The sequence below is a fragment of the Argopecten irradians genome, chromosome 14 (assembly GCF_041381155.1).
Source record: "Argopecten irradians isolate NY chromosome 14, Ai_NY, whole genome shotgun sequence".
Lineage (NCBI taxonomy): Eukaryota > Metazoa > Mollusca > Bivalvia > Pectinida > Pectinidae > Argopecten > Argopecten irradians.
This window is the reverse complement of record NC_091147.1, coordinates 30108010-30132831: the sequence shown is the minus strand read 5'-3', so window position 1 is coordinate 30132831 and position 24822 is coordinate 30108010. Positions and strand designations below refer to the sequence as shown.

Sequence of the window (24822 nt, the reverse complement as noted above, 5' to 3'; positions counted from 1 at the left end):
TTGAGTGAAGTTAATCTTACAATAACTTCAACTTGAATGTAAATAACTAAAAGAGTGAAATTCGATGTTTCAAATACTCTAATTTATGCTCTAATAGCAGGTATCTTCGTGTAATTATGAAAGAAAATCCACACAGAAATAAAAGTTTCGGATTTTTTTTACTGCACAAATCCTTTAAAAGCTCATTCGACTTGAGTCACTTGACCTGTAAATCTGTGAAGACAATCACTTGTTTATCTGCAGTTGTGTTCACTTGATAGTTGATGTAGATAAATGGTATGCTTGAATGTTATATGATAAGTTAAAAGTTTTATCTGTCTAAAAGAGTCACTTGATCTGCAAAACTGTGAAGACAATATCTTGTTTATTAACAGATGTTGTATATTCTATACAAAGGGATATTCTGTTAAGATATTAACTAGTACATGTACTTTCATTGCAACAAAATGTAATATTCCAATCAAGTTTTAACTTCTGTAAATTGAAATCAGGGGTATCAATGCTTATATCTAATATCCTGAGTTGGGTTAGATGTTTTAATGGAATATCCCTTGAGAGAAAATTGTTGGACATTGATTTCAACTTCACCTTACACTGTTGTTATCATTGACATATTGACACTGGATTTGGCAATATTTGATTGTTGGGTTCATTAATGGCATGGACGGCCTCCGATGTATGTTGTGTGTAGCATGCATAGACTGCGCTGTATTTGTTGGGTCTTCTTGTATAGTGGAACTCTTGCCCTTTCATTGTGCTACATGTATAATGATATCACTGGAACATGCCGCTGAAGGCACCCAAGCATTCCAACACACTTGGGTCACATTAAACTGACAATGGGTCAGCAGTCGTTCTACTGCCAGTATATGCTGAGCTCAGCAGGAGCAACTACCACTTTCATACACTTTGCCCAGATGGTAGAAAGTTAAAACCATGATTGAAATTTAAAACATGTAAAAACCAACACAAACTTTCAAAAGGAATATACATTAGTCTTGCATCATTTTTATTCTATATATCATTATTCATTGTTCATATATATTTCTCATGCAATGTTTTCAAAATCTTTGGAGCATTTATTTTTAACAACTTTATAAGATTAAACATTTCCATTCTTTAACCAATTTGCAAATATTTGATCCACATTATCCTATAATAAACAACAGTCATTCTGCGAAAGTACGGAATTTTCAATCTGTTATTTCAATCAATATTGATTAAAAATAACCTGAACATGTACTATTACCTCTATTATGATCTATCTTTAATATTTCAATATATCATCACCCTGCCTAGAATCTGAGCTACGCCTCCTTCAGTACTTTCAGTACTTTGATTTCTTTTAATTTTCCTGATCTCATTTACTGATGGAATTCAACAAAATTTGGCATAATGATAGAGAATAATCTACACTTTTAAATCGTAATATTTACGTTTTTTTCCTTTCTTCTTTGGTAATAATAAAGAAGAAAATGACGTCATGAAATTTAAGCAGTTCACAAAAATGACATTATGAAAATGAATTGTCGGAAAATTTTGTAAATATTATGAGTTGATCGTGTAGACAATTCTCTGATCGTGTAGACAATTCTCTCTAAGTATGCCAAATTTGGCGAAAAACTCAATAAATGAAAATTCCAAGAATACAGAATAGATAGGGAAAAAATAACAGTGATATTAATTATGGCCCATGACTGTACATGTTGACTTTTCCATGTGGTATAATATTAAGTTTATTTTGGTATTTTTCGATGCTTATTGTATATATAATTATCATTATATTCTTAGCATAACACGGTGCCTAGCTGTGACGCTTTACGATGCTTTGTTAAAGGATTTGTGCAGTCAAAAATGATAATTTCAGTTTATGCTGGAAATGGCTTTATTAGCACGTGTAGAAACCTCTCCGTACCGCGCCCGACCGGAATAACCTGTCAGCCGCCGATATCGAGGTCAAATTTTCTGACCACCCGATTATGCATATTTTCTAGCTCTAAACCGTGTGACGTCAGAATAGTCCGTGGCTTATAGCTGTACTATAACTGATGTGCTATCACTTACATCGACGGTCACAGGAAACGCCGATCAACGATTTTTTATGATTACTTTTGAGTGAAGTTAATCTTACAATAACTTCAACTTGAATGTAAATAACTAAAAGAGTGAAATTCGATGTTTCAAATACTCTAATTTATGCTCTAATAGCAGGTATCTTCGTGTAATTATGAAAGAAAATCCGCACAAAAATAAAAGTTTCGGATTTTGTGTCGAGGAGTTCAGCAACGAATAAGCTTTAATTAGATAATATTTTCCTGTAGTCTGTATCTTTGATACATTGTGAATTGCAAAGTTTGTGACTGTAAAATGAAATTTTACGTAATAATTTTAAAGTGAATAGTCGGGCAAAGGAAACCAGTCTAAATGCGTTCTTTGGCCTTCCAAAAGTCATTGTATACCATAATGATGGTCAAGTTCTGCTTACGGTGTCCAGTTTTGACCATTGAAATTTTGGGGAAGCCCCGTGTAAATTTAGCACAGTTCTAAATATAAATTCGCCAAACTCTTTGAAAACGAGGCTGCGTGGAAATGTCAACATGGACATGTGTTTCTCAGTCGTGTCGGTTTCGTTTCGTGTGATAAACCACTAATGCGGTATGCAAATTGTTGTTTTGAGATGATACATTTGATGCAAATGAAGTATTCTTACATTAATGACAATGCTTTGTAATCATTTTTCGATAAAAGCATCTTGTACATGGAAATCGACACAAATATTCGGCCGATGCAGAGATGGGGCCCCGGCAAGGGGCAATTATTGCAGCATCGCATTCGTCGTATTTTACATCAACCGAATCATGAAGGTTAAATACAAATAATCGTAACATAATTTCCCATTTAAAACCACACGAAAACGTTCCATAGAACGTCCATGCATGTAGCTGTCACAGATGTGAAAATAAATTAGCTCATACATGGATATTTTACAAGTACAATATATGTGTTCAATTATTCGTGTAGTTTTTTGCAGAGATTTAATTAAATTATCTATGTCTCTGGTTTTTTTTTTTTTTTTTTTGTAAACAATATTTGAGTTCTGGAGAGAGATGACATGAATGTCCAGCTGGAAGGAAAGAAACTTTTATGATGTATATGTATCGTACAATGTATATATGTAAACGTACATTCCATGTAGCAGCTATAGAATTACAACTAGGAAATTCTCTCAAACATTGATAATATTTAATTCTTTACATTCATGTAGGCCTATGCTGTGAGAATTAACACATCATATATATATTTCCAGAAAACATATAGGCCTACATGTATGTTACTTTCCTTTTCTGTTGTTTCCTGTTCTTTTTTGTGCTCTGGAGAAAAAGATGATTGAGTTGAAGAAAAGTAATTAATTAAGAGAAATGTGTACCACAGTACTTTGTCTGTAGCCGAGGGGTTCTATACTGTTTTAATAGTCCAGTAATTAATAATTAAATTGAAAATTTCAAAATTAAGATGAAATTGTAAATTCCATTTTTGAATGAAGTGGTTCCCCTCCTTTGAGAGTACACAGTGTGTATACCCTTTTTGGTTTTTAGGAATAATACCTGAATAGGAACCTGAAATAACATGACAATCAATCAGGTATGTGTGTGTTGGGGGGTGTGGGGAGGGGTGGGGGGCTAAAAGACAGAAGAATCATGAGGTTGGGAAGTTGTAACTTGAGTGGGGGGTTGAAATATAGAATAGCTACAGATAACTGGAAGTGGAAGGGTGCTTTATCATTGATCTGGTCATTGCATATTTGGGGTTTACATGGCTTTTTTTTTTTGGTTATTTAGTCTCATTGATTTTGGAGCAACTTTGAATCCATATGGTACTGTATATCTTTCTTTTTTTCCATGTGTAGCTATTTCTTCTGTATTTCACCCTTCGCCCAAGTCACAACTTCCCAATAGGTACCACTTTTTTGTTTAGAACTCAAATCAAAGACAGATGTACATAGTACTACATACTACATTTTAGTCTTTGTGTTTGTAATCACTGTTACTACAGTATTAATACATAAATGGTCTATGTACAAGTTACACATAGACAATAAATGTGAAATTTGGTTCAGACAAAAAGATTTTTAACATTTCAGATAACTTGCTAGTTTTATGGTTTTATTTATATGTTGAGTCTACTCTCTTGTAAAGTAGAATTTAGAAATCCTAAGACAATGGTATCTATATAGCTATATGTAAAAAAATCCTTATATTTTAAAAGTAATTGAAAAGCTATCTCACAAGCCCTGACAAACAAATGGGCAGGCATATGGATGCAAGAATTATAATCACTGGATCTAGAGGACTAAAATAAACAAATATTTCTACAAAGTTAAACAATGAAAAAGTATTGCATCATAATTTTATTTAATGATTACAGTTGAAAGGAACATTTAATAAATTAATACTGTTTAAATGTTCTGTTCATGATCTTCTAGGTCCATATTGGAAAAGTTTACTTTCAAGAGCACTCAAATCAACATTCTTCAGTCTTCATATGATGCTAATTGTATGTATATGTATACATACACTTGTATACAGGTCCAAGGGATGAACTTTCTGTATTCATGTCAATATGCATGCATGGTGCCTGAAAAAAAGAACCAACAATTTTTTATATCTGTTGAATGTGACAAAAATTGAAATGATCAATTTCAAATATATATAAATGAATAAATGTAGGTTCATTCTACAGTTGTTTTTTTTTATTTTAGAGAAAACATTTTATAAGTTGTGAATGTGTCACTGATGCATTTGATAGAATAAAATATTGTTTCAAAAAAGATACAAAAATCATTATCTATAGTTCCAACAAAAATTCAGAATAATTATAAATGATACATGGCTGCAGTACCAGAAATATATATACATGTATATATGTTTCTGGCAGTACATACACATGTACAAACACTATTTATTATTATGACCAGAAATAATACTGTATGTGTCCTCCAAATATATCTAAAGAACAAGCTAAAACCTACATGTACATATGTATATGTGAATATCAGAACATATACAATACAATTTTACCAATTAACCTACAATGTAAATCCTATATACAATGTATGTGTACAACACTACCAGAACATGTACAGAACAAAAATTTACAAATTAAAAATCTATAAATATATACATCAGAACTGTATGAATTGATCGGTAGCATAATATTATAGATTAATTGAAACAAATCTTAGCTTGATAATGCACTAGCGGTTACATTCTAACTGTACATGCATTACAACGGTACATTTTATAAATATACAGGGCATTCATTACCCCTAAAGAGGCCCCACTAAAGAACCGCTATTTACCCCAGGGTTACGTTTTACGCGATTGGGGAACAGGTATGAAACATGTGACCATATGTGACCACTCATTTATGAAAAAAATACTGCTAGGGAATATTTACATAATGATCAAAATACGAAGACTCACTCACTATCAGCTGAGCAGGGAGTACCGGGTAGTAGGCCTAGGTACGTACAGTAGCGGTCCGGAGCCGCGTGCTCGTTTGAACTGTTCTCTTCACTATAACAAGTTGTATTAACACTGTCCATGCGTTGTAATGTTTACCGAGTCAGTTGTTGGGATTGTCGCTGCTCCATTGCCTTTCCTTTCGCATTTTAGGTGAGTCAGTTGGTTGTTTTGGCGGAAACATTTTGGTTCAAAACTACGGTAGCCATGTTTTGTTTACTACGGAGAGTGGTGGGTGTTGCGCATGCGTTAAGGTTGAACTGCACTCATAGCCGGTCGGGAGGACTTTTAGGATTCCCATAGATATTATTATTTTCTTCGCATGTACAGCGATTTTGACGGAAAGTTTTATTTTTCTAATTCATAAGAAATTATACCGGATATATTAATACCATTTTTACCGATTTTACAGTCACTTGCCCGACTATTCGCTTTAATTATATTGAACACATATAACGATATATTACAAAAATATTTTTTTACACATTTTATTTTACTTATTGAATTTTGCAACGTTCGGCATGCCATAAATAGTTATAAAAAAACTCGACTTGTTTCAAAGAATCATGCACAGCTACAGTACGCTTCCTAAGTACTCATACAAAGGTTGCTTCGAGATGCAATTTTGTATACAGACTCGCACTAATTAATACCATTCCAAATTAGTCACACTACTTGTGCAATAAAGGGAGATTAATTAGTCTGTTCCGGTCATTTAGATAATGACGTCATAATCTAGACACTAAATTCATAGTCTCTGATATTTATGTACGGGGAAACTCAGTGATGTAAGTTATATAATGTTTGATGGTACGGGTACAGTCAAGGATGTAAGTTATGTTGTATAGTACGAGTACAGTCAGGGATGTAAATGATATATGTGGTGTAGTACGGGTACAGTCAGGGATGTAAATGATATATATGGTGTAGTACGGGTACAGTCAGGGATGTAAATGATATATGTGGTGTAGTACGGGTACAGTCAAGGATGTAAGTTATATAGGTTGTATAGTACGGGTACAGTCAGGGATTATATATGTTGTACACTCAAGCATGCTAGTTATCACAGGGACCTGGCACGAAAATTTTTAACCAATAGTATACATATATATATTATAGTATCAAGGGTATGAACTCGGCAGTAGAGAAAAACGGACCTATTTTTTTAAACCGTGATTATTTTAATAAATGGTTAATATACAACATTGACTGATATCTTACCTTAAAGAGAAATAATTTATCTTTCCATTGAGTGCTTGATGAACAAAATTGGCCAAGTACTGACGAAGGTATGGCTTGATGAATCGGGAAATTTATGAAAAATATGCCAGGTAGACATTTCCCTGTCCGGTCTAAATGTCGTCTCGGCTCTAATGGGCACCTCAAAAACCAAGCCAAAATCACAAAATCTACGCTTGTGGTGGTAAACAGTACCCATAACTGTGTTCATCCACAATCTCCTTTGGAGATGTCATGACCCGTACTTTGTAGAAACTCCATTTAAACATCATGTAGCTCACTTACTTTAACCGTCACCGCCATGTTCTTTTTTCTCTCGGGACGACATAATGTAACACATATACCACAACATAATGTAACACATTTACCACTACACCACAACATAATGTAACACATTTACCACAACATAATGTAACACATTTACCACTACACCACAACATAATGTAACACATTTACCACTACACCACAATATAATGTAACACATTTACCACTATATCACGACATAATGTAACACATATACCACTACACCACAACATAATGTAACACATTTACCACAACATAATGTAACACATTTACCACTACACCACAACATAATGTAACACATTTACCACTACACCACAACATAATGTAACACATTTACCACTACACCACAACATAATGTAACACATTTACCACAACATAATGTAACACATATACCATAACATAATGTAACACATTTACCACAACATAATGTAACACATTTACCACTACACCACAACATAATGTAACACATTTACCACTACACCACAATATAATGTAACACATTTACCACAACATAATGTAACACATTTACCACTACACCACAACATAATGTAACACATTTACCACAACATAATGTAACACATTTACCACTACACCACAACATAATGTAACACATTTACCACAACATAATGTAACACATTTACCACTACACCACAACATAATGTAACACATTTACCACTACACCACAATATAATGTAACACATTTACCACAACATAATGTAAGACATTTACCACTACACCACAACATAATGTAACACATTTACCACAACATAATGTAACACATTTACCACTTCACCACAACATAATGTAACACATTTACCACAACATAATGTAACACATTTACCACTACACCACAACATAATGTAACACATTTACCACTACACCACAATATAATGTAACACATTTACCACAACATAATGTAACACATTTACCACAACATAATGTAACACATTTACCACTACACCACAACATAATGTAACACATTTACCACTACACCACAACATAATGTAACACATTTACCACAACATTATGTAACACATTTACCACTACACTACAACATAATGTAACACATTTACCACTACACCACAATATAATGTAACACATTTACCACTATATCACGACATAATGTAACACATATACCACTACACCACAACATAATGTAACACATTTACCACTACACCACAATATAATGTAACACATTTACCACTATATCACGACATAATGTAACACATATACCACTACACCACAACATAATGTAACACATTTACCACTACACCACAACATAATGTAACACATTTACCACTACACCACAACATAATGTAACACATTTACCACTACACCACAATATAATGTAACACATTTACCACAACATAATGTAACACATTTACCACTACACCACAACATAATGTAACACATTTACCACAACATAATGTAAGACATTTACCACAACATAATGTAACACATTTACCACTACACCACAACATAATGTAACACATTTACCACTACACCACAATATAATGTAACACATTTACCACAACATAATGTAAGACATTTACCACTTCACCACAACATAATGTAACACCTGAACATAGATGTTCATCACATACCTTGGACCAATACTTGAAGAACACATTGTTACTGACTATTTACCAATACAAACTGTACTGATATATGTGTGTGTTGCCAGGAAGAAGACAAACTTGTGGCATGGTACAGTGGCTGGGACTCTATCATCGGGCTGTCCCCATCACTTTGTGTCTGGGGCCAAGGAACTAGGCGAGTCCGGCTGGTGGAGACTAGCTGAGATCAAACCACCGCATCACAAACAAGGTAACACAATCATAACTTTCTTTTACCATTTTTGTTATATCACTTGTTTTGTTTCACTGTATCCCTATCATGGTTACTCCACCAGACCATAATCCAAATATTGTCTATAACATAAAAGGGACATTGCAGTCAGCCTAATTTTGTTACATAACCACAAAGCAAAACATGGCATAGATGTTTTGTTCTCTTTTCCTTACGAAACTTACATTTACATAACCACTGAGGAGTTGATGAATTATTTTTAGCTCACCTGGCCCGAATGTTATGTCATGGCGCGGCGTCCGTCGTCCGTCCGTCAACATTTCCTTTAACTCGCTACTAGTCATAGAGTTCTGCATGGATTGTAACCAAATTTGGCCACAAACATCCTTGGGGAGGGCGAACAGAACTTTATAAATTTTGGCTCTGACCCCCCTGGGGCAGAAGGGGCCGGGCCCAATAGGGGAAATAGATGTAAAACATATAAATCGCTACTTGTCCTAGAGTTCTGCATGGATTGTAACCAAATTTGGACACAAACATCCTTGGGGGAGGGGGAACAGAACTTGTATAAATTTTGGTTCTGACCCCCAGGGGCAGGAGGGGCGGGGCCCAATAGGGGAAATAGAGGTAAATCCTTTAAATCGCTACTAGTCATAGAGTTCTGCATGGAATGTTACCAAATTTGGCCACAAACATCCTTTTTGGAAGGGGAACAGAACTTGTATAAATTTTGGCTCTGGCCCCCGGGGGCAGGATGGGTGGGGCCCAATAGGGGAAATAGAGGTAAATCCTATAAATCACTACTTGTCCTAGAGTTTTGCTTGGATTGTGACCAAATTTGGCCATAAACATCCTTGGGGGAAGGGGAACAGAACTTGTATAAATTTTGGCTCTGACCCCCCTGGGGGCAGGAGGGGTGGGGCCCAATAGGGGATTTAGAGTTTAATATTAAAATTCCTTCAGAAAAGAAACAATGAACCTGTATTCAGAACATTACTTGGCATTACAAACCAGGTGAGCGATACAGGCTCTCTGGGCCTCTTGTTTAGCCATGACAATTCACCTAATGAGATAAACACAGTTTAATGTAAGAGTAATTTGAGTAGTCTAGACAAAAGTTGCATTACTCCATGCGCAAGGGCCAGGGTTCGGCATAGAAGACGTCCAACCATAAATTTTTTTGTGTAATGGCGGACAGCAAGCGAGTTTGAACATTTCACACACATTTCACCATCATGAGCTTTTCTGGTATATCACAGTAAAACCAACTTTGCTTGTTTCCATTAGAGCTGGTGTATTCCGATTTATGTGCAAATTTTAGTGATTATTTAGACTAAATTATCCCTTTAATACCTTACACCCCTATATAAAGGTCTACAAATCTTATATGATCGGTCTTTTTACAGTGAGTTCAACTACTAAAACAGGCCGGCGACGTTTGAGTCTGCCGGGACAAGAGCAGGTAGCTATGATGAAGGTGGAGGGACTCAGAAACAGAAGGGGCAAGACTTCTATTGAGGCTGCCATGGAGCTGAAGGCGAAAAGGGAGACAATCACGGTTTGTACTAAATCTACTGTGTACCATGAAATTTTGTAGTGAGGGAATTGCAAATTATTTCATGGGTAGAAATATTCATGATTTAAGCTTAAGTATGACAGCAAATTTCATAGTTTTATATTCATGATCATGGTTTTATGAATGTTGTCCATTGTCATGCGACGTATGTAGTGCATATAAACTTTAATTTCCTCATAAATCTGATAACTTGAGTAGATGTTCATTAAGCTTAATTATCTTTACTAAATAAATTGAAGTAGTATATTAAGTTGAAAATCATAATTATTTGACTATACAATGTATTAAATTTATAGAGTTATTGCCCTTTACAATGTTTGATAACTGAGCTTTATAATTATTAAACTTTGTATTCAGCTAGCCTAACTGACTGAAATATTCAATTATATTTTACCCATATTGTTAATATTCATTTAGCTTAAAAGATTTAAGAGTTATTGCCTTATATGTACAATGTACCATTTGTATGCAGTCAATTAGCAATAAAACTTCACTGGGAATGATTTGACTCTATAAATTGGAATCATTTTACTGTAATTTACAAAGTTTTTACCCTTTTAAATAATATCATTGAAGGCCCACTACCTTTCCAAAACTGCTTTTAATTTTTAAAATGGGAACGTAAACTGAGATCGATAATTGTAGAGTAGCAAAATTTATAAACTTACAGTTCATACAACACATATTAATACCTTCTGAACAATTCTGAATAATTTTCATAACGCGGGTCGTCTTATGTTTCCCGCTGTCTTCCTAAATACCACGTGTTAGTTGAGTATCGCTGTGTCTGACGGCCAAACAGCGAAATGACTCTCCAATATAATTCTGTGTGAATTATAATTCTGTGTGAAACTTATAATTCTGCATGTGAATTATAATTCTGTGTGTAACTTATAATTCTGTGTGTGATTATAATTCTGTATGTAACTTATAATTCTGCATGTGAATTATAATTCTGTGTGTGAATTATAATTCTGTGTGTAACTTATAATTCTGTGTGTAACTTATAATTCTGCATGTGAATTATAATTCTGTGTGTAACTTATAATTCTGCATGTGAATTATAATTCTGTGTGTAACTTATAATTCTGCATGTGAATTATAATTCTGTATGTGAATTATATTTATGTGTGAAACTTATAATTCTGCATGTGAATTATGATTCTGTGTGTGAATTATAATTCTGTGTTTAACTTATAATTCTCTGTGTGATTATAATTCTGTATGTAACTTATAATTCTGCGTGTGAATTATAATTCTGTGTGTAAATTATTATTCTGTGTGTAACTTAAAATTCTGTGTGTGAATTATAATTCTGTGAGTAACTTATAATTCTTTGTGTGACTTATAATTCTATGTTTAACTTGTAATTCTGTGTGTAACTTATAATTCTGTGTTTAACTTAAAATTCTGTGAGTAACTTGTAATCCTGTGTATAACTTATAATTCGGTGTGTAACTTATAATTCTGTATAACTTATATTCTGTGTTAACTTTTAATTCTGTGTGTAACTTATAATTCTGTTTGTAACTTATAATTCTGCATGTGAATTATAATTCTGTGTGTAACATATAATGCTGTTTGTGAATTATAATTCTGTGTATAACTTGTAATTCTGTGTGTGAATTAAACTTGTACTTGTGTGTGTAACTTATAATTCTGTGTGTAACTTATAATTCTGTGTGTTACTTTTAATTTTGTGTGTAACTTATAATTCTGTGTCTAACTTATAATTCTGCGTGTGACTTATAAACTGTGTTTAACTGTGTGTTTAACTGTGTGTAACTTATAATTCCGTGTGTAACTTATAATTCTGTATTACTTATAATTCAGTGTGTAACTTATAATTCTGTGTGTAACTTATAATTCTGTGTGTAACTTATTATTCTGTGTGATACTTATAATTCTGCATGTGAATTATAATTCTGTGTGTGAATTATAATTCTGTGTGTAACTTATAACTCTGTGTGTAACTTATAATTCTGTGTGTAACTTATAATTCTGTGTGTAACTTATAATTCTGTGTGTAACTTATAATTCTGTGTGTGAATTATAATTTTGTGTGTAACTTATAATTCTGCATGTGAATTATAATTCTGTGTGTGAATTATAATTCTGTGTGTAACTTATAATTCTCTGTGTGACTTATAATTCTGTGTGTAACTTATAATTCTGTGTGTAAATTATAATTCTGTGTGTAACTTATAATTCTGTGTGTGAATTATAATTCTGTGTGTAACTTATAATTCTTTGTGTGACTTATAATTCTGTGTTTAACTTATAATTCTGTGTGTAACTTATAATTTTGTGTTTAACTTAAAATTCTGTGAGTAACTTGCAATCCTGTGTGTATAACTTATAATTCAGTGTGTAACTTATAATTCTGTGTGTAACTTATAATTTTGCATGTGAATAATAATTCTGTGTGTAACTTATAATTCTGTGTGTAACTTATAATTCTGCATGTGAATTATAATTCTGTGTGTAACATATAATGCTGTTTGTGACTTATAATTCATTGTGTAACTTGTAATTCTGTTTGTGAATTATAATTCTGTGTGTAACTTATAATTCTGTGTGTGAACTTATAATTCTGTGTGTTACTTATAATTTTGTGTGTAACTTATTATTCTGTGTGTAACTTATTATTCTGTGTGAAACTTATAATTCTGCATGTGAATTTATAATTCTGCGTGTGAATTATAATTCTGTGTGTAACATATAATGCTGTTTGTGACTTATAATTCATTGTGTAACTTGTAATTCTGTTTGTGAATTATAATTCTGTGTGTAACTTATAATTCTGTGTGTAACTTATAATTCTGTGTGTTACTTATAATTTTGTGTGTTACTTATAATTTTGTGTGTAACTTATTATTCTGTGTGAAACTTATAATTCTGCATGTGAATTATAATTCTGCGTGTGAATTATAATTCTGTGCGTAACTTATCATTCTGTGTGTGACTTATAATTCTGTGTGTAACTTATAATTCTGTGTGTGACTTATAAATTTCTGTGTGTAACTTATAATTCTGTGTGTTACTTATAAACTTATATTCTGTGTGTAACTTATAATTCTGTGTGTGAACTTATAATTCTGTGTGTTAACTTATAATTTTGTGTGTAACTTATAATTCTGTGTGTAACTTATAATTCTGTGTGTGAATTATAATTCTGTGTGTGTGTAATTATAATTCTGTGTGTAACTTATAATTCTGTGTGTGAATTATAATTCTGTGTGTAACTTATAATTCTTGTGATTAAATTCTGTGTGTGAACTTATAATTCTGTGTGTTTTAATTCTTGTAATTATATTCTGTGTGTAACTTATAATTCTGTGTGTGAACTTATAATTATGCATGTGTGTAATTATAATTCTGTGTGTAACTTATAATTCTGTGTGTGAATTATAATTCTGTGTGTAATCTTATATAATTCTGTGTGTGAATTATAATTCTGTGTGTAACTTATAATTCTGCATGTTGAATTATAATTCTGTGTGTGAACTTATAATTCTGTATGCTTGTGAATTAAATTCTGTTGTAATTATAATCTGTTATTATTTCTGTTGTAACTTATAATTCTGTGTGTGAATTATAATTCTGTGTGTAACTTATAATTCTGCATGTGAATTATAATTCTGTGTGTAACTTATAATTCTGCATGTGAATTATGATTCTGTGCGTGAATTAAAAATTCTGCATGTGAATTATAATTCTGTGTGTGTAACTTATAATTCTGTGTGTGACTTATAATTCTGTGTGTGAATTATAATTCTGTATGTGTAACTTATAATTCTGTGTGTGAATTATAATTCTGTGTGTAACTTATAATTCTGCATGTGAATTTAATTCTGTGTGTAACTTATAATTCTGTGTGAATTATGATTCTGTGTGTATTATAATTCTGCATGTGAATTATAATTCTGTGTGTAACTTATAATTCTGTGTGTGACTTATTGTTGACTTATATTCTGTGTGTGTTAAACTTATAATTCTGTGTGAATTATAATTCTGTGTGTGAATTATAATTCTGTGTGTAACTTATAATTCTGTGTGTGAATTATAATTCTTAACTTATAATTCTGTGTGTAACTTATAATTCTGTGTGTAACTTATAATTCTGTGTGTAACTTATAATTCTGTGTGTTACTTATAATTTTGTGTGTAACTTATTATTCTGTGTGTAACTTATTATTCTGTGTGAAACTTATAATTCTGCATGTGAATTATAATTCTGTGTGTGAATTATAATTCTGTGTGTAACTTATAATTCTGTGTGTAACTTATAATTCTGCTGTCCTGACTTATAATTCTGTGTGTAACTTATAATTCTGCTGTGAATTATAATTCTGTGTGTAACTGTTCAAGGCCCACTACTCCTCCCTCTAAACCCTCCTGGTGGTCACTGATGATCGACCCAGTCAAGGCCCACTACTCCTCCCTCTAAACCCTCCTGGTGGTCACTGATGATTGACCCAGTCAAGGCCCACTACTCCTCCCTCTAAACCCTCCTGGTGGTCACTGATCGACCCAGTCAAGGCCCGCTACTCCTCCCTCTAAACCCTCCTGGTGGTCACTGATGAACCCTGACCCAGTCAAGGGCCCACCACTACTCCTCCCTCTAAACCCTCCTGGTGGTCACTGATGATCGACCCAGTCAAGGCCCACTACTCCTCCCTCTAAACCCTCCTGTTGGTCACTGATGATTGACTCTGTCAATGATCACTTCTCCTCCCTTTAAACCCTCCTGGTGGTCACTGATGATTGACCCAGTCAAGGCCCACTACTCCTCCCTCTAAACCCTCCTGGTGGTCACTGATGACTGACCCAGTCAAGGCCCACTACTCCTCGCTCTAAACCCTCCTGGAGGTCACCGATCGACCGTGTCAAGGCCCACTACTCCTCCCTCTAAACCCTTCTGGTGGTCACTGATGACTGACCCAGTCAAGCCCCACTACTCCTCCCTCTAAACCCTCCTGTTGGTCACTGGTGATTGACCCAGTCAAGAACCGCTACTCCTACCTCTAAACCCTCCTGTTGGTCACTGATCGACCCAGTCAAGGCCCACTACCCCTCCCTCTAAACCCTCCTGGTTGTCAGTGATGACTGACCCAGTCAAGGCCCACTAATCCTCCCTCTAAACCCTCCTGGTGGTCACTAATCGACCCAGTCAAGGCCCATTACTCCTCCCTCTAAACTCTCCTGGAGGTTATGGAAGACTGACCCAGTCAAGGCCCACTACTCCTCCCTCTAAACCCTCCTGGTGGTCACTGATGATCGACCCAGTCAAGGCCCACTACTCCAACCTCTAAACCCCTCCTGGTGGTAACTGATGATCGACCCAGTCAAGGCCAGCTTACTCCTCCCTCTAAACCCTCCTGTTGGTCACTGGTGATTGACCCAGTCAAGAACCGCTACTCCTCCCTCTAAACCCTCCTGGTGGTCACTGATCGACCCAGTCAAGGCCCACTACTCCTCCCTTTAAAACCCTCCTGGTGGTCACGGATGACTGACCCAGTCAAGGCCCACTACTCCTCCCCTCTAAACCTTCCTGGAGGTCACCGATCGACCATGTCAAGGCCGCTACTCCCCTCTAATCCCTCCTGGTGGTCATTGATCGACCCAGTCCAAGGCCCACTACTCCTCCCTCTAAACTCTTCTGGTGGTTACTGATGACTGACCCAGTCATGCCCCACTACTCCTCCCTCTAAACCCTCCTGTTGGTCACTGGTGATTGACCCAGTCAAGAACCGCTACTCCTCCCTCTAAACCCTCCTGTTGGTCACTGGTGTTTGACCCAGTCAAGAACCGCTACTCCTCCATCTAAACCCTCCTGGTGGTCACTGATCGACCCAGTCAAGGTCCACTACTCCTCCCTTTAAACCCTCCTGGTGGTCACTGATGACTGACCCAGTCAAGGCCCACTACTCCTTCCTCTAAACCCTCCTGGAGGTCACCGATCGACCGTGTCAAGGCCCGCTACTCCCCCCTCTAATCCCTCCTGGTGGTCATTGATCGACCCAGTCAAGGCCCACCAATCCTCCCTCTAAACCCTCCTGGTGGTCACTGATGATTGACCCAGTCAAGGCCCACTACTCCTCCCTCTAAACCCTCCTGGTGGTCACTGATGATTGACCCAGTCAAGGCCCACTACTCCTCCCTCTAAACCATCCTGGTGGTCACTGATGATCGACCCAGTCAAGGCCAGCTACTCCTCCCTCTAAACCCTCCTGTTGGTCGCTGGTGATTGACCTAGTCAAGAACCGCTACTCCTCATTCTAAACCCTCCTGGTTGTCAGTGATCGACCCAGTCAAGGCCCACTACTTCTCCCTCTAAACCCTCCTGGTGGTCACTGATGACTGACCCAGTCAAGGCCCACTACTCCTCCCTCTAAACCCTCCTGGAGGTCACCGATCGACCGTGTCAAGGCCCGCTACTCCTCCTCTAATCCCTCCTGTTGGTCATTGATCGACCCAGTCAAGACCCACCAATCCTCCCTCTAAACCCTGCTGTTGGTCACTGATGACCGACCCAGTCAAGGCCCACTACTCCCCCTCTAAACCCTCCTGTTGGTCACTGATGATTGACTCTGTCAATGATCACTTCTCCCTTTAAACCCTCCTGGTGGTCACTAATGATTGACCCAGTCAAGGCCCACTTCTCCTCCCTCTAAACCCTCCTGGTGGTCACTGATGACTGACCCAGTCAAGGCCCACTACTCCTCCCTCTAAACCCTCCTGGAGGTCACCGATCGACCGTGTCAAGGCCCGCTATTCCCCCTCTAATCCCTCCTGGTGGTCATTGATCGACCCAGTCAAGGCCCACCAATCCTCCCTCTAAACCCTCCTGTTGGTCACTGATGACCGACCCAGTCAAGGCCCACTACTCCCCCTCTAAACCCTCCTGTTGGTCACTGATGATTGACTCTGTCAATGATCCCTTATCCTCCTTTTAAACCCTCCTGGTGGTCATTGATAATTGGCCAGTACAAGTGGTCACTGATCGCCCAGTCAACTTCCTCCCTCTAAACCCTCCTGTTGGTCACTGAAGACGACCCAGTCAAGGCCCACTACTCCTCCCTCTAAACCCTCCTGTTGGTCACTGATGACTGACTCTGTCAATAATCACTTCTCCTCCCTTTAAACCCTCCTGGTGGTCACTGATGACGACCCAGTCAAGGCCCGCTACTTCTCCTCTAAACCCTCCCGGTGTCATTGTGACACCCAGCAAGCCCGCTAACCCCCCTCTGAACCCTCCTAGTGGTCACTGATGATCGACCCAGGCAATGCCCGCTACTCCTCCCTCTAAACCCTCCTGGTGGTCACTGATGATCGACCCAGTCAAGACCCACTACTCTTCCCTCTAAACCCTCCTGTTGGTCACTGATCGACCCAGTTAAGGCCCACTACTCCTCCCTCTAAACCCTCCTGGTGGTCACTGATGATCGACCCAGTCAAGGCCCGCTACTCCCCCCTCTGAACCCTCCTAGTGGTCACTGATCGACCCAGTTAAGGCCCGCTACCCTCCCTCTAAACCCTCCTGTGGTCACTGATCGACCCAGTCAAGGCCCATTACTCCTCCCTCTAAACTCTCCTGGAGGTCACGGAAGACTGACCCAGTGAAGGCCCATTACTCCTCCCTCTAAACCTCTCCTGGAGGTCACGGAAGACTGACCCAGTCAAGGCCCACTACTCCTCCCTCTAAACCCTCCTGGTGGTCACTGATGATTGACCCAGTCAAGGCCCACTACTCCTCCCTCTAAACCCTCCTGGTGGTCACTGATGATCGACCCAGTCAAGGCCAGCTACTCCTTCCTCTAAACCCTCCTGGAGGTCACTGATGATGACTGACCCAGTCAAGGCCCGCTACTCCTCCCTCTAAACCCTCCTGGTGGTCACTGATGACTGACCCAGTCAAGGCCCACTACTCCTCCCTCTAAACCCTCCTGGTGGTCACTGATGACTGACCCAGTCAAGGCCCACTACTCCTCCCTCTAAACCCTCCTGGAGGTCACTGATCGACCGTGTCAAGGCCCACTACTCCTCCCTCTAAACCCTCCTGGTTGTCAGTGATGACTGACCCAGTCAAGGCCCACTACTCCTCCCTCTAAACCCTCCTGGTGGTCACTGATGACTGACCCAGTCAACGCCCACTACTCCTCCCTCTAAAACCCTCCTGGAGGTCACCGATCGACCGTGTCAAGGCCCGGTACTTCCCCTCTAATCCCTCCTGGTGGTCATTGATCGACCAGGTCAAGGCCCACCAATCCTCCCTCTAAACCCTCCTGTTGGTCACTGATGACCGACCCAGTCAAGGCCCACTACTCCCCCTCTAAACCCACCTGTTGGTCACTGATGATTGACTCTGTCAATAATCACTTCTCCTCCCTTTAAACCCTCCTGGTAGTCACTGATGATTGACTCTGTCAATGATCATTTCTCCTCCCTTTAAACCCTCCTGGTGGTCACTGATGACCGACCCAGTCAAGGCCCACTACTCCTCCCTCTAAACCCTCCTGGTGGTCACTGATGATCGCCCCAGTCAAGGCCCACTACTCCCCCCTCTAAACCCTCCTGTTGGTCACTGATCGACCCAGTTAAGGCCCACTACTCCTCCCTCTAAACCCTCCTGGTGGTCACTGATCGACCAAGTCAAGCCCCACTACTCCTCCCTCTAAACCCTCCTGTTGGTCACTGGTGATTGACCCAGTCAAGATCCGCTACTCCTCCCTCTAAACCCTCCTGTTGGTCACTGATCGACCCAGTCAAGGCCCACTACTCCTCCCTCTAAACCCTCCTGGTGGTCACTGATGACTGACCCAGTCAAGGCCCACTACTCCTCCCTCTAAACCCTCCTGGTGGTCAGTGATGACTGACCTAGTCAAGGCCCACTACTCCTCCCTCTAAACCCTCCTGGTGGTCACTGATCGACCCAGTCAAGGCCTACTACTCCTTCTTAACTCTCCTGGAGGTCACGGAAGACTGACCCAGTCAAGACCCACTACTCCCCCCCTCTAAACCCTCCTGGTGATCACTGATGATTGACCCAGTCAAGGCCCACTACTCCTCCCTCTAAACCCTCCTGGTGGTCACTGATGATCGACCCAGTCAAGGCCAGCTACTCCTCCCTCTAAACCACCCCTCCTGGTGGTCACTGATGATTGACCCAGTCAAGATCCGCTACTCCTCCCTCTAAACCCTCCTGGTGGTCACTGATGATCGACCCAGTCAAGGCCCACTACTCCTCCCTCTAAACCCTCCTGGTGGTCACTGATGACTGACCCAGTCAAGGCCCACTACTCCTCCCTCTAAACCCTCCTGGAGGTCACCGATCGACCGTGTCAAGGCCCGCTACTCCCCCTCTAATCCCTCCTGGTGGTCATTGATCGACCCAGTCAAGGCCCACCAATCCTCCCTCTAAACCCTGCTGTTGGTCACTGATGAACGACCCAGTCATGGCTCACTACTCCCCCTCTAAACCCTCCTGTTGGTCACTGATGATTGACTCTGTCAATGATCACTTCTCCTCCCTTTAAACCCTCCTGGTGGTCACTGATGATTGACCCAGTCAAGGCCAGCTACTCCTCCCTCTAAACCCTCCTTTTGGTCGCTGGTGATTGACCCAGTCAAGAACCGCTACTCCTCCATCTAAACCCTCCTGGTGGTCACTGATCGACCCAGTCAAGGCCCACTACTCCTCCCTCTAAACCCTCCTGGTGGTCACTGATGACTGACCCAGTCAAGGCCCACTACTCCTCCCTCTAAACCCTCCTGGAGGTCACCGATCGACCGTGTCAAGGCCCGCTACTCCCCCTCTAATCCCTCCTGGTGGTCATTGATCGACCCAGTCAAGGCCCACCAATCCTCCCTCTAAACCCTGCTGTTGGTCACTGATGACCGACCCAGTTCAACGGCCCACTACTCCCCCTCTAAAAAACCCTCCTGTTTGGTCACTGTATGATTGACTCTGTCAATGATCCACTTCTCCTCCCTTTAAACCCTCCTGGTGGTCACTGATGATTAACCCAGTCAAGGCCCACTACTCTTCCCTCTTAACCCTCCTGGTGGTCACTGATGACTGACCCAGTCAAGGCCCACTACTCCTCCCTCTAAACCCTCCTGGAGGTCACCGATCGACCGTGTCAAGGCCCGCTATTCCCCCTCTAATCCCTCCTGGTGGTCATTGATCGACCCAGTCAAGGCCCACCAATCCTCCCTCTAAACCCTCCTGTTGGTCACTGATGATCGACCCAGTCAAGGCCCACTACTCCCCCTCTAAACCCTCCTGTTGGTCACTGATGATTGACTCTGTGTCAATGATCCCTTATCCTCCCTTTAAACCCTCCTGGTGGTCACTGATAATTGCCCAGTCAAGGCCAGCTACTTCTCCCTCTAAACCCTCCTGTTGGTCACTGATCGACCCAGTGAAGGCCCACTACTCCTCCATCTAAACCCTCCTGTTGGTCACTGAAGACCGACCCAGTCAACGCCCACTACTCCTCCCTCTAAACCCTCCTGGTGGTCACTGATGACCGACCCAGTCAAGGCCCGCTACTCCTCCCTCTAAACCCTCCTGGTGGTCACTGATGATCGACCAAGTCAAGGCCCGCTACACCCCCCTCTGAACCCTCCTAGTGGTCACTGATGATCGACCCAGGCAATGCCCGCTACTCCTCCCTCTAAACCCTCCTGGTGGTCACTGATCGACCCAGTCAAGACCCACTACTCTTCCCTCTAAACCCTCCTGTTGGTCACTGATCGACCCAGTTAAGGCCCACTACTCCTCCCTCTAAACCCTCCTGGTGGTCACTGATGATCGACCCAGTCAAGGCCCGCTACACACCCCTCTGAACCCTCCTAGTGGTCACTGATCGACCCAGTTAAGGCCCGCTACTCCTCCCTCTAAACCCTCCTGGTGGTCACTGATCGACCCAGTCAAGGCCCATTACTCCTCCCTCTAAACTCTCCTGGAGGTCACGGAAGACTGACCCAGTGAAGGCCCATTACTCCTCCCTCTAACCTCTCCTGGAGGTAATGGAAGACTGACCCAGTCAAGGCCCACTACTCCTCCCTCTAAACCCTCCTGGTGGTCACTGATGATTGACCCAGTCAAGGCCCACTACTCCTCCCTCTAAACCCTCCTGTTGGTCACTGATGATCGACCCAGTCAAGGCCAGCTACTCCTTCCTCTAAACCCTCCTGTTGGTCACTGGTGATTGACCCAGTCAAGAACCGCTACTCCTCCCTCTAAACCCTCCTGGTGGTCACTGATCGACCCAGTCAAGGCCCACTACTCCTCCCTTTAAACCCTCCTGGTGGTCACTGATGACTGACCCAGTCAAGGCCCACTACTCCACCCTCTAAACCCTCCTGGAGGTCACCGATCGACCGTGTCAAGGCCCGCTACTCCCCCTCTTATCCCTCCTGGTGGTCATTGATCGACCCAGTCAAGGCCCACCAATACCTCCTCCTGTTGGTCACTGACGACCTACCCAGTCAGGGCCCACTACTACCCTCCTCTAAACCCTCCTGTTGGTCACTGATGATTGACTCTGTCAATGATCATTTCTCCTCCCTTTAAACCCTCCTGGTGGTCACTGATCGACCCAGTCAAGGCCCACTACTCCTCTCTCTAAACCCTTCTGGTGGTCATTGATGACTGACCCAGTCAAGCCCCACTACTCCTCCCTCTAAACCCTCCTGTTGGTCACTGGTGATTGACCCAGTCAAGAACCGCTACTCCTCCCTCTAAACCCTCCTGTTGGTCACTGATCGACGCAGTCAAGGCCCACTACTCCTCCCTCTAAACCCTCCTGGTGGTCACTGATGACTGACCCAGTCAAGGCCCACTACTCCTCCCTCTAAACCCTCCTGTTGGTCGCTGGTGATTGACCCAGTCAAGAACCGCTACTCCTCCATCTAAACCCCCCTGATGGTCACTGATCGACCCAGTCAAGGCCCACTACTCCTCCCTGTAAACCCTCCTGGTGGTCACTGATGACTGACCCAGTCAAGGCCCACTACTCCTCCCTCTAAACCCTCCTGGAGGTCACCGATCGACCGTGTCAAGGCCGCTACTCCCCCTCTAATCCCTCCTGGTGGTCATTGATCGACCCAGTCAAGGCCCACCAATCCTCCCTCTAAACCCTGCTGTTGGTCACTGATGACCGACCCAGTCAAGGCCCACTACTCCCCCTCTAAACCCTCCTGTTGGTCACTGATGATTGACTCTGTCAATGATCACTTCTCCTCCCTTTAAACCCTCCTGGTGGTCACTGATGATTGACCCAGTCAAGGCCCACTACTCCCTCTAAACCCTCCTGGTGGTCACTGATGACTGACCCAGTCAAGGCCCACTACTCCTCCCTCTAAACCCTCCTGGAGGTCACCGATCGACCGTGTCTAGGCCCGCTACTCCCCCTCTAATCCCTCCTGGTGGTCATTGATCGACCCAGTCAAGGCCCACCAATCCTCTCTCTAAACCCTGCTGATGGTCACTGATGACCTACCCAGTCAAGGCCCACTACTCCCCCTCTAAACCCTCCTGTTGGTCACTGATGATTGACTCTGTCAATGATCACTTCTCCTCCCATTAAACCCTCCTGGTGGTCACTGATGATTGACCCATTCAAGGCTAGCTACTCCTCCCTCTAAACCCTCCTGTTGGTCACTGATCGACCCAGTCAAGGCCCACTACTCCTCCATCTAAACCCTCCTGGTGGTCACTGATGACCGACCCAGTCAACGCCCACTACTCCTCCCTCTAAACCCTCCTGGTGGTCACTGATGACCGACCCAGTCAAGGCCCGCTACTCCTCCCTCTAAACCCTCCTGGTGGTCACTGATGATCGACCCAGTCAAGGCCCGCTACACCCCCTCTCAACCCTCCTAGTGGTCACTGATGATCGACCCAGGCAATGCCCGCTACTCCTCCCTCTAAACCCTCCTGGTGGTCACTGATGACCGACCCAGTCAAGGCCAACTACTTCACCCTCTAAACCCTCCTGGTGGTCACTGATGATCGACCCAGTCAAGGCCCACTACTTCTCCCTCTAAACCCTCCTGGTGGTCACTGATGATCGACCCAGTCAAGGCCCGCTACACCCCCCTCTGAACCCTCCTAGTGGTCACTGATGATCGACCCAGGCAATGCCCGCTACTCCTCCCTCTAAACCCTCCTGGTGGTCACTGATGACCGACCCAGTCAATGCCCATTACTTCACCCTCTAAACCCTCCTGGTGGTCACTGATGATCGACCCAGTCAAGGCCCACTACTCCCCCCTCTAAACCCTCCTATTGGTCACTGATGATTGACCCAGTCAAGGCCAGCTCCTCCTTCACTCTAAACCCTTCTTGTGGTCACTGATGGACCCAGTCAAGGCCCGCTGCTCCTCCCTCTAAACTCACATATTAAGAATACAAATTTCAACAGCCTTACTAAATAAGAAGTTTAATTGATATTAGCCTTATTGACTCCTGCAACCTGTGAATAATTAGGTCAAGCTCATTCAAAAGAACAATACATGGATTTTAAGATCCAACAAGAGGCCCATGGGCCTTAACGATCATCTGACTCATGGCACAAAACAGTCAGGGTATAAAGTTGTGGTTAACAATTAAAATAAGCAATACAAAGATCATCTTAGTTTAATATGTAAGTTTCTGAAATAGGTAAAGGTCATTTGTTGAGCCCCTTTCACACCAATAACGGTTGATATTCACTCTAGTGTTAGGGAGAAGTATGATTTTAAAGCCAAATTTCAGTCAAATTACCCCTTCTGAGCCCCGCCCCTCTGTCCCCATTCGTCAGACCTAACTTGTTTATATAAAATATGATTGTCTTTCCCTAATGCTGTTTCACACCAAATATGGATGTAATCCACTGAAGGATTAAGGAGGAGTAGGATTTCAAAGCCAAATTTCATCAAAGTTCACCCCTCTGTCCCCAGGGGTCGGACCTAACTCATTTATATAAAATATGATTGCCCTTGCCTAAAAATGTTTTTCACCAAATATGGATGAAATCCACTTAAGGATTAAGGAGGAGTAGGATTTTAAAGCTTAAATTAAAAAATATCCCCTTTTTTGGCCCCACCCCTCAGCCCCTAGGGCTCATTTACATTAAATATGATTGCCATTTCCCGACAATGTTTCAAAACAAAATTGGTTGCCATCCATGCAATGATGAAGGAGGAGTATAATTTCAAAGCCCAAATTAATAAAATTTTCACTTTGGGGCCCCGCTTCTCTATCCCCATTTTTGGCCCCACCCCTCAGCCCCTAAGGCTCATTTATTTTAAATATGATTGCCCTTTCCCAATAATATTTCAAAACAAAATTGGTTGCCATCCATGCAATGATGAAGGAGG

At 41.1% G+C, this 24822-nt stretch overlaps 1 long non-coding RNA gene across 1 annotated transcript; it reads right to left on the bottom strand.

Moving 5' to 3' along the window:
- Positions 1-4390: 4390 nt before the first annotated feature.
- LOC138307611 (uncharacterized) lies at positions 4391-6661 on the bottom strand. The gene is made up of 2 exons (XR_011206020.1): positions 5484-6661; positions 4391-4635 (listed from the first exon to the last, which is right to left on the bottom strand). It is a non-coding gene; the product is annotated as an uncharacterized lncRNA (long non-coding RNA).
- Between the last annotated feature and the right edge of the window lie 18161 nt (positions 6662-24822).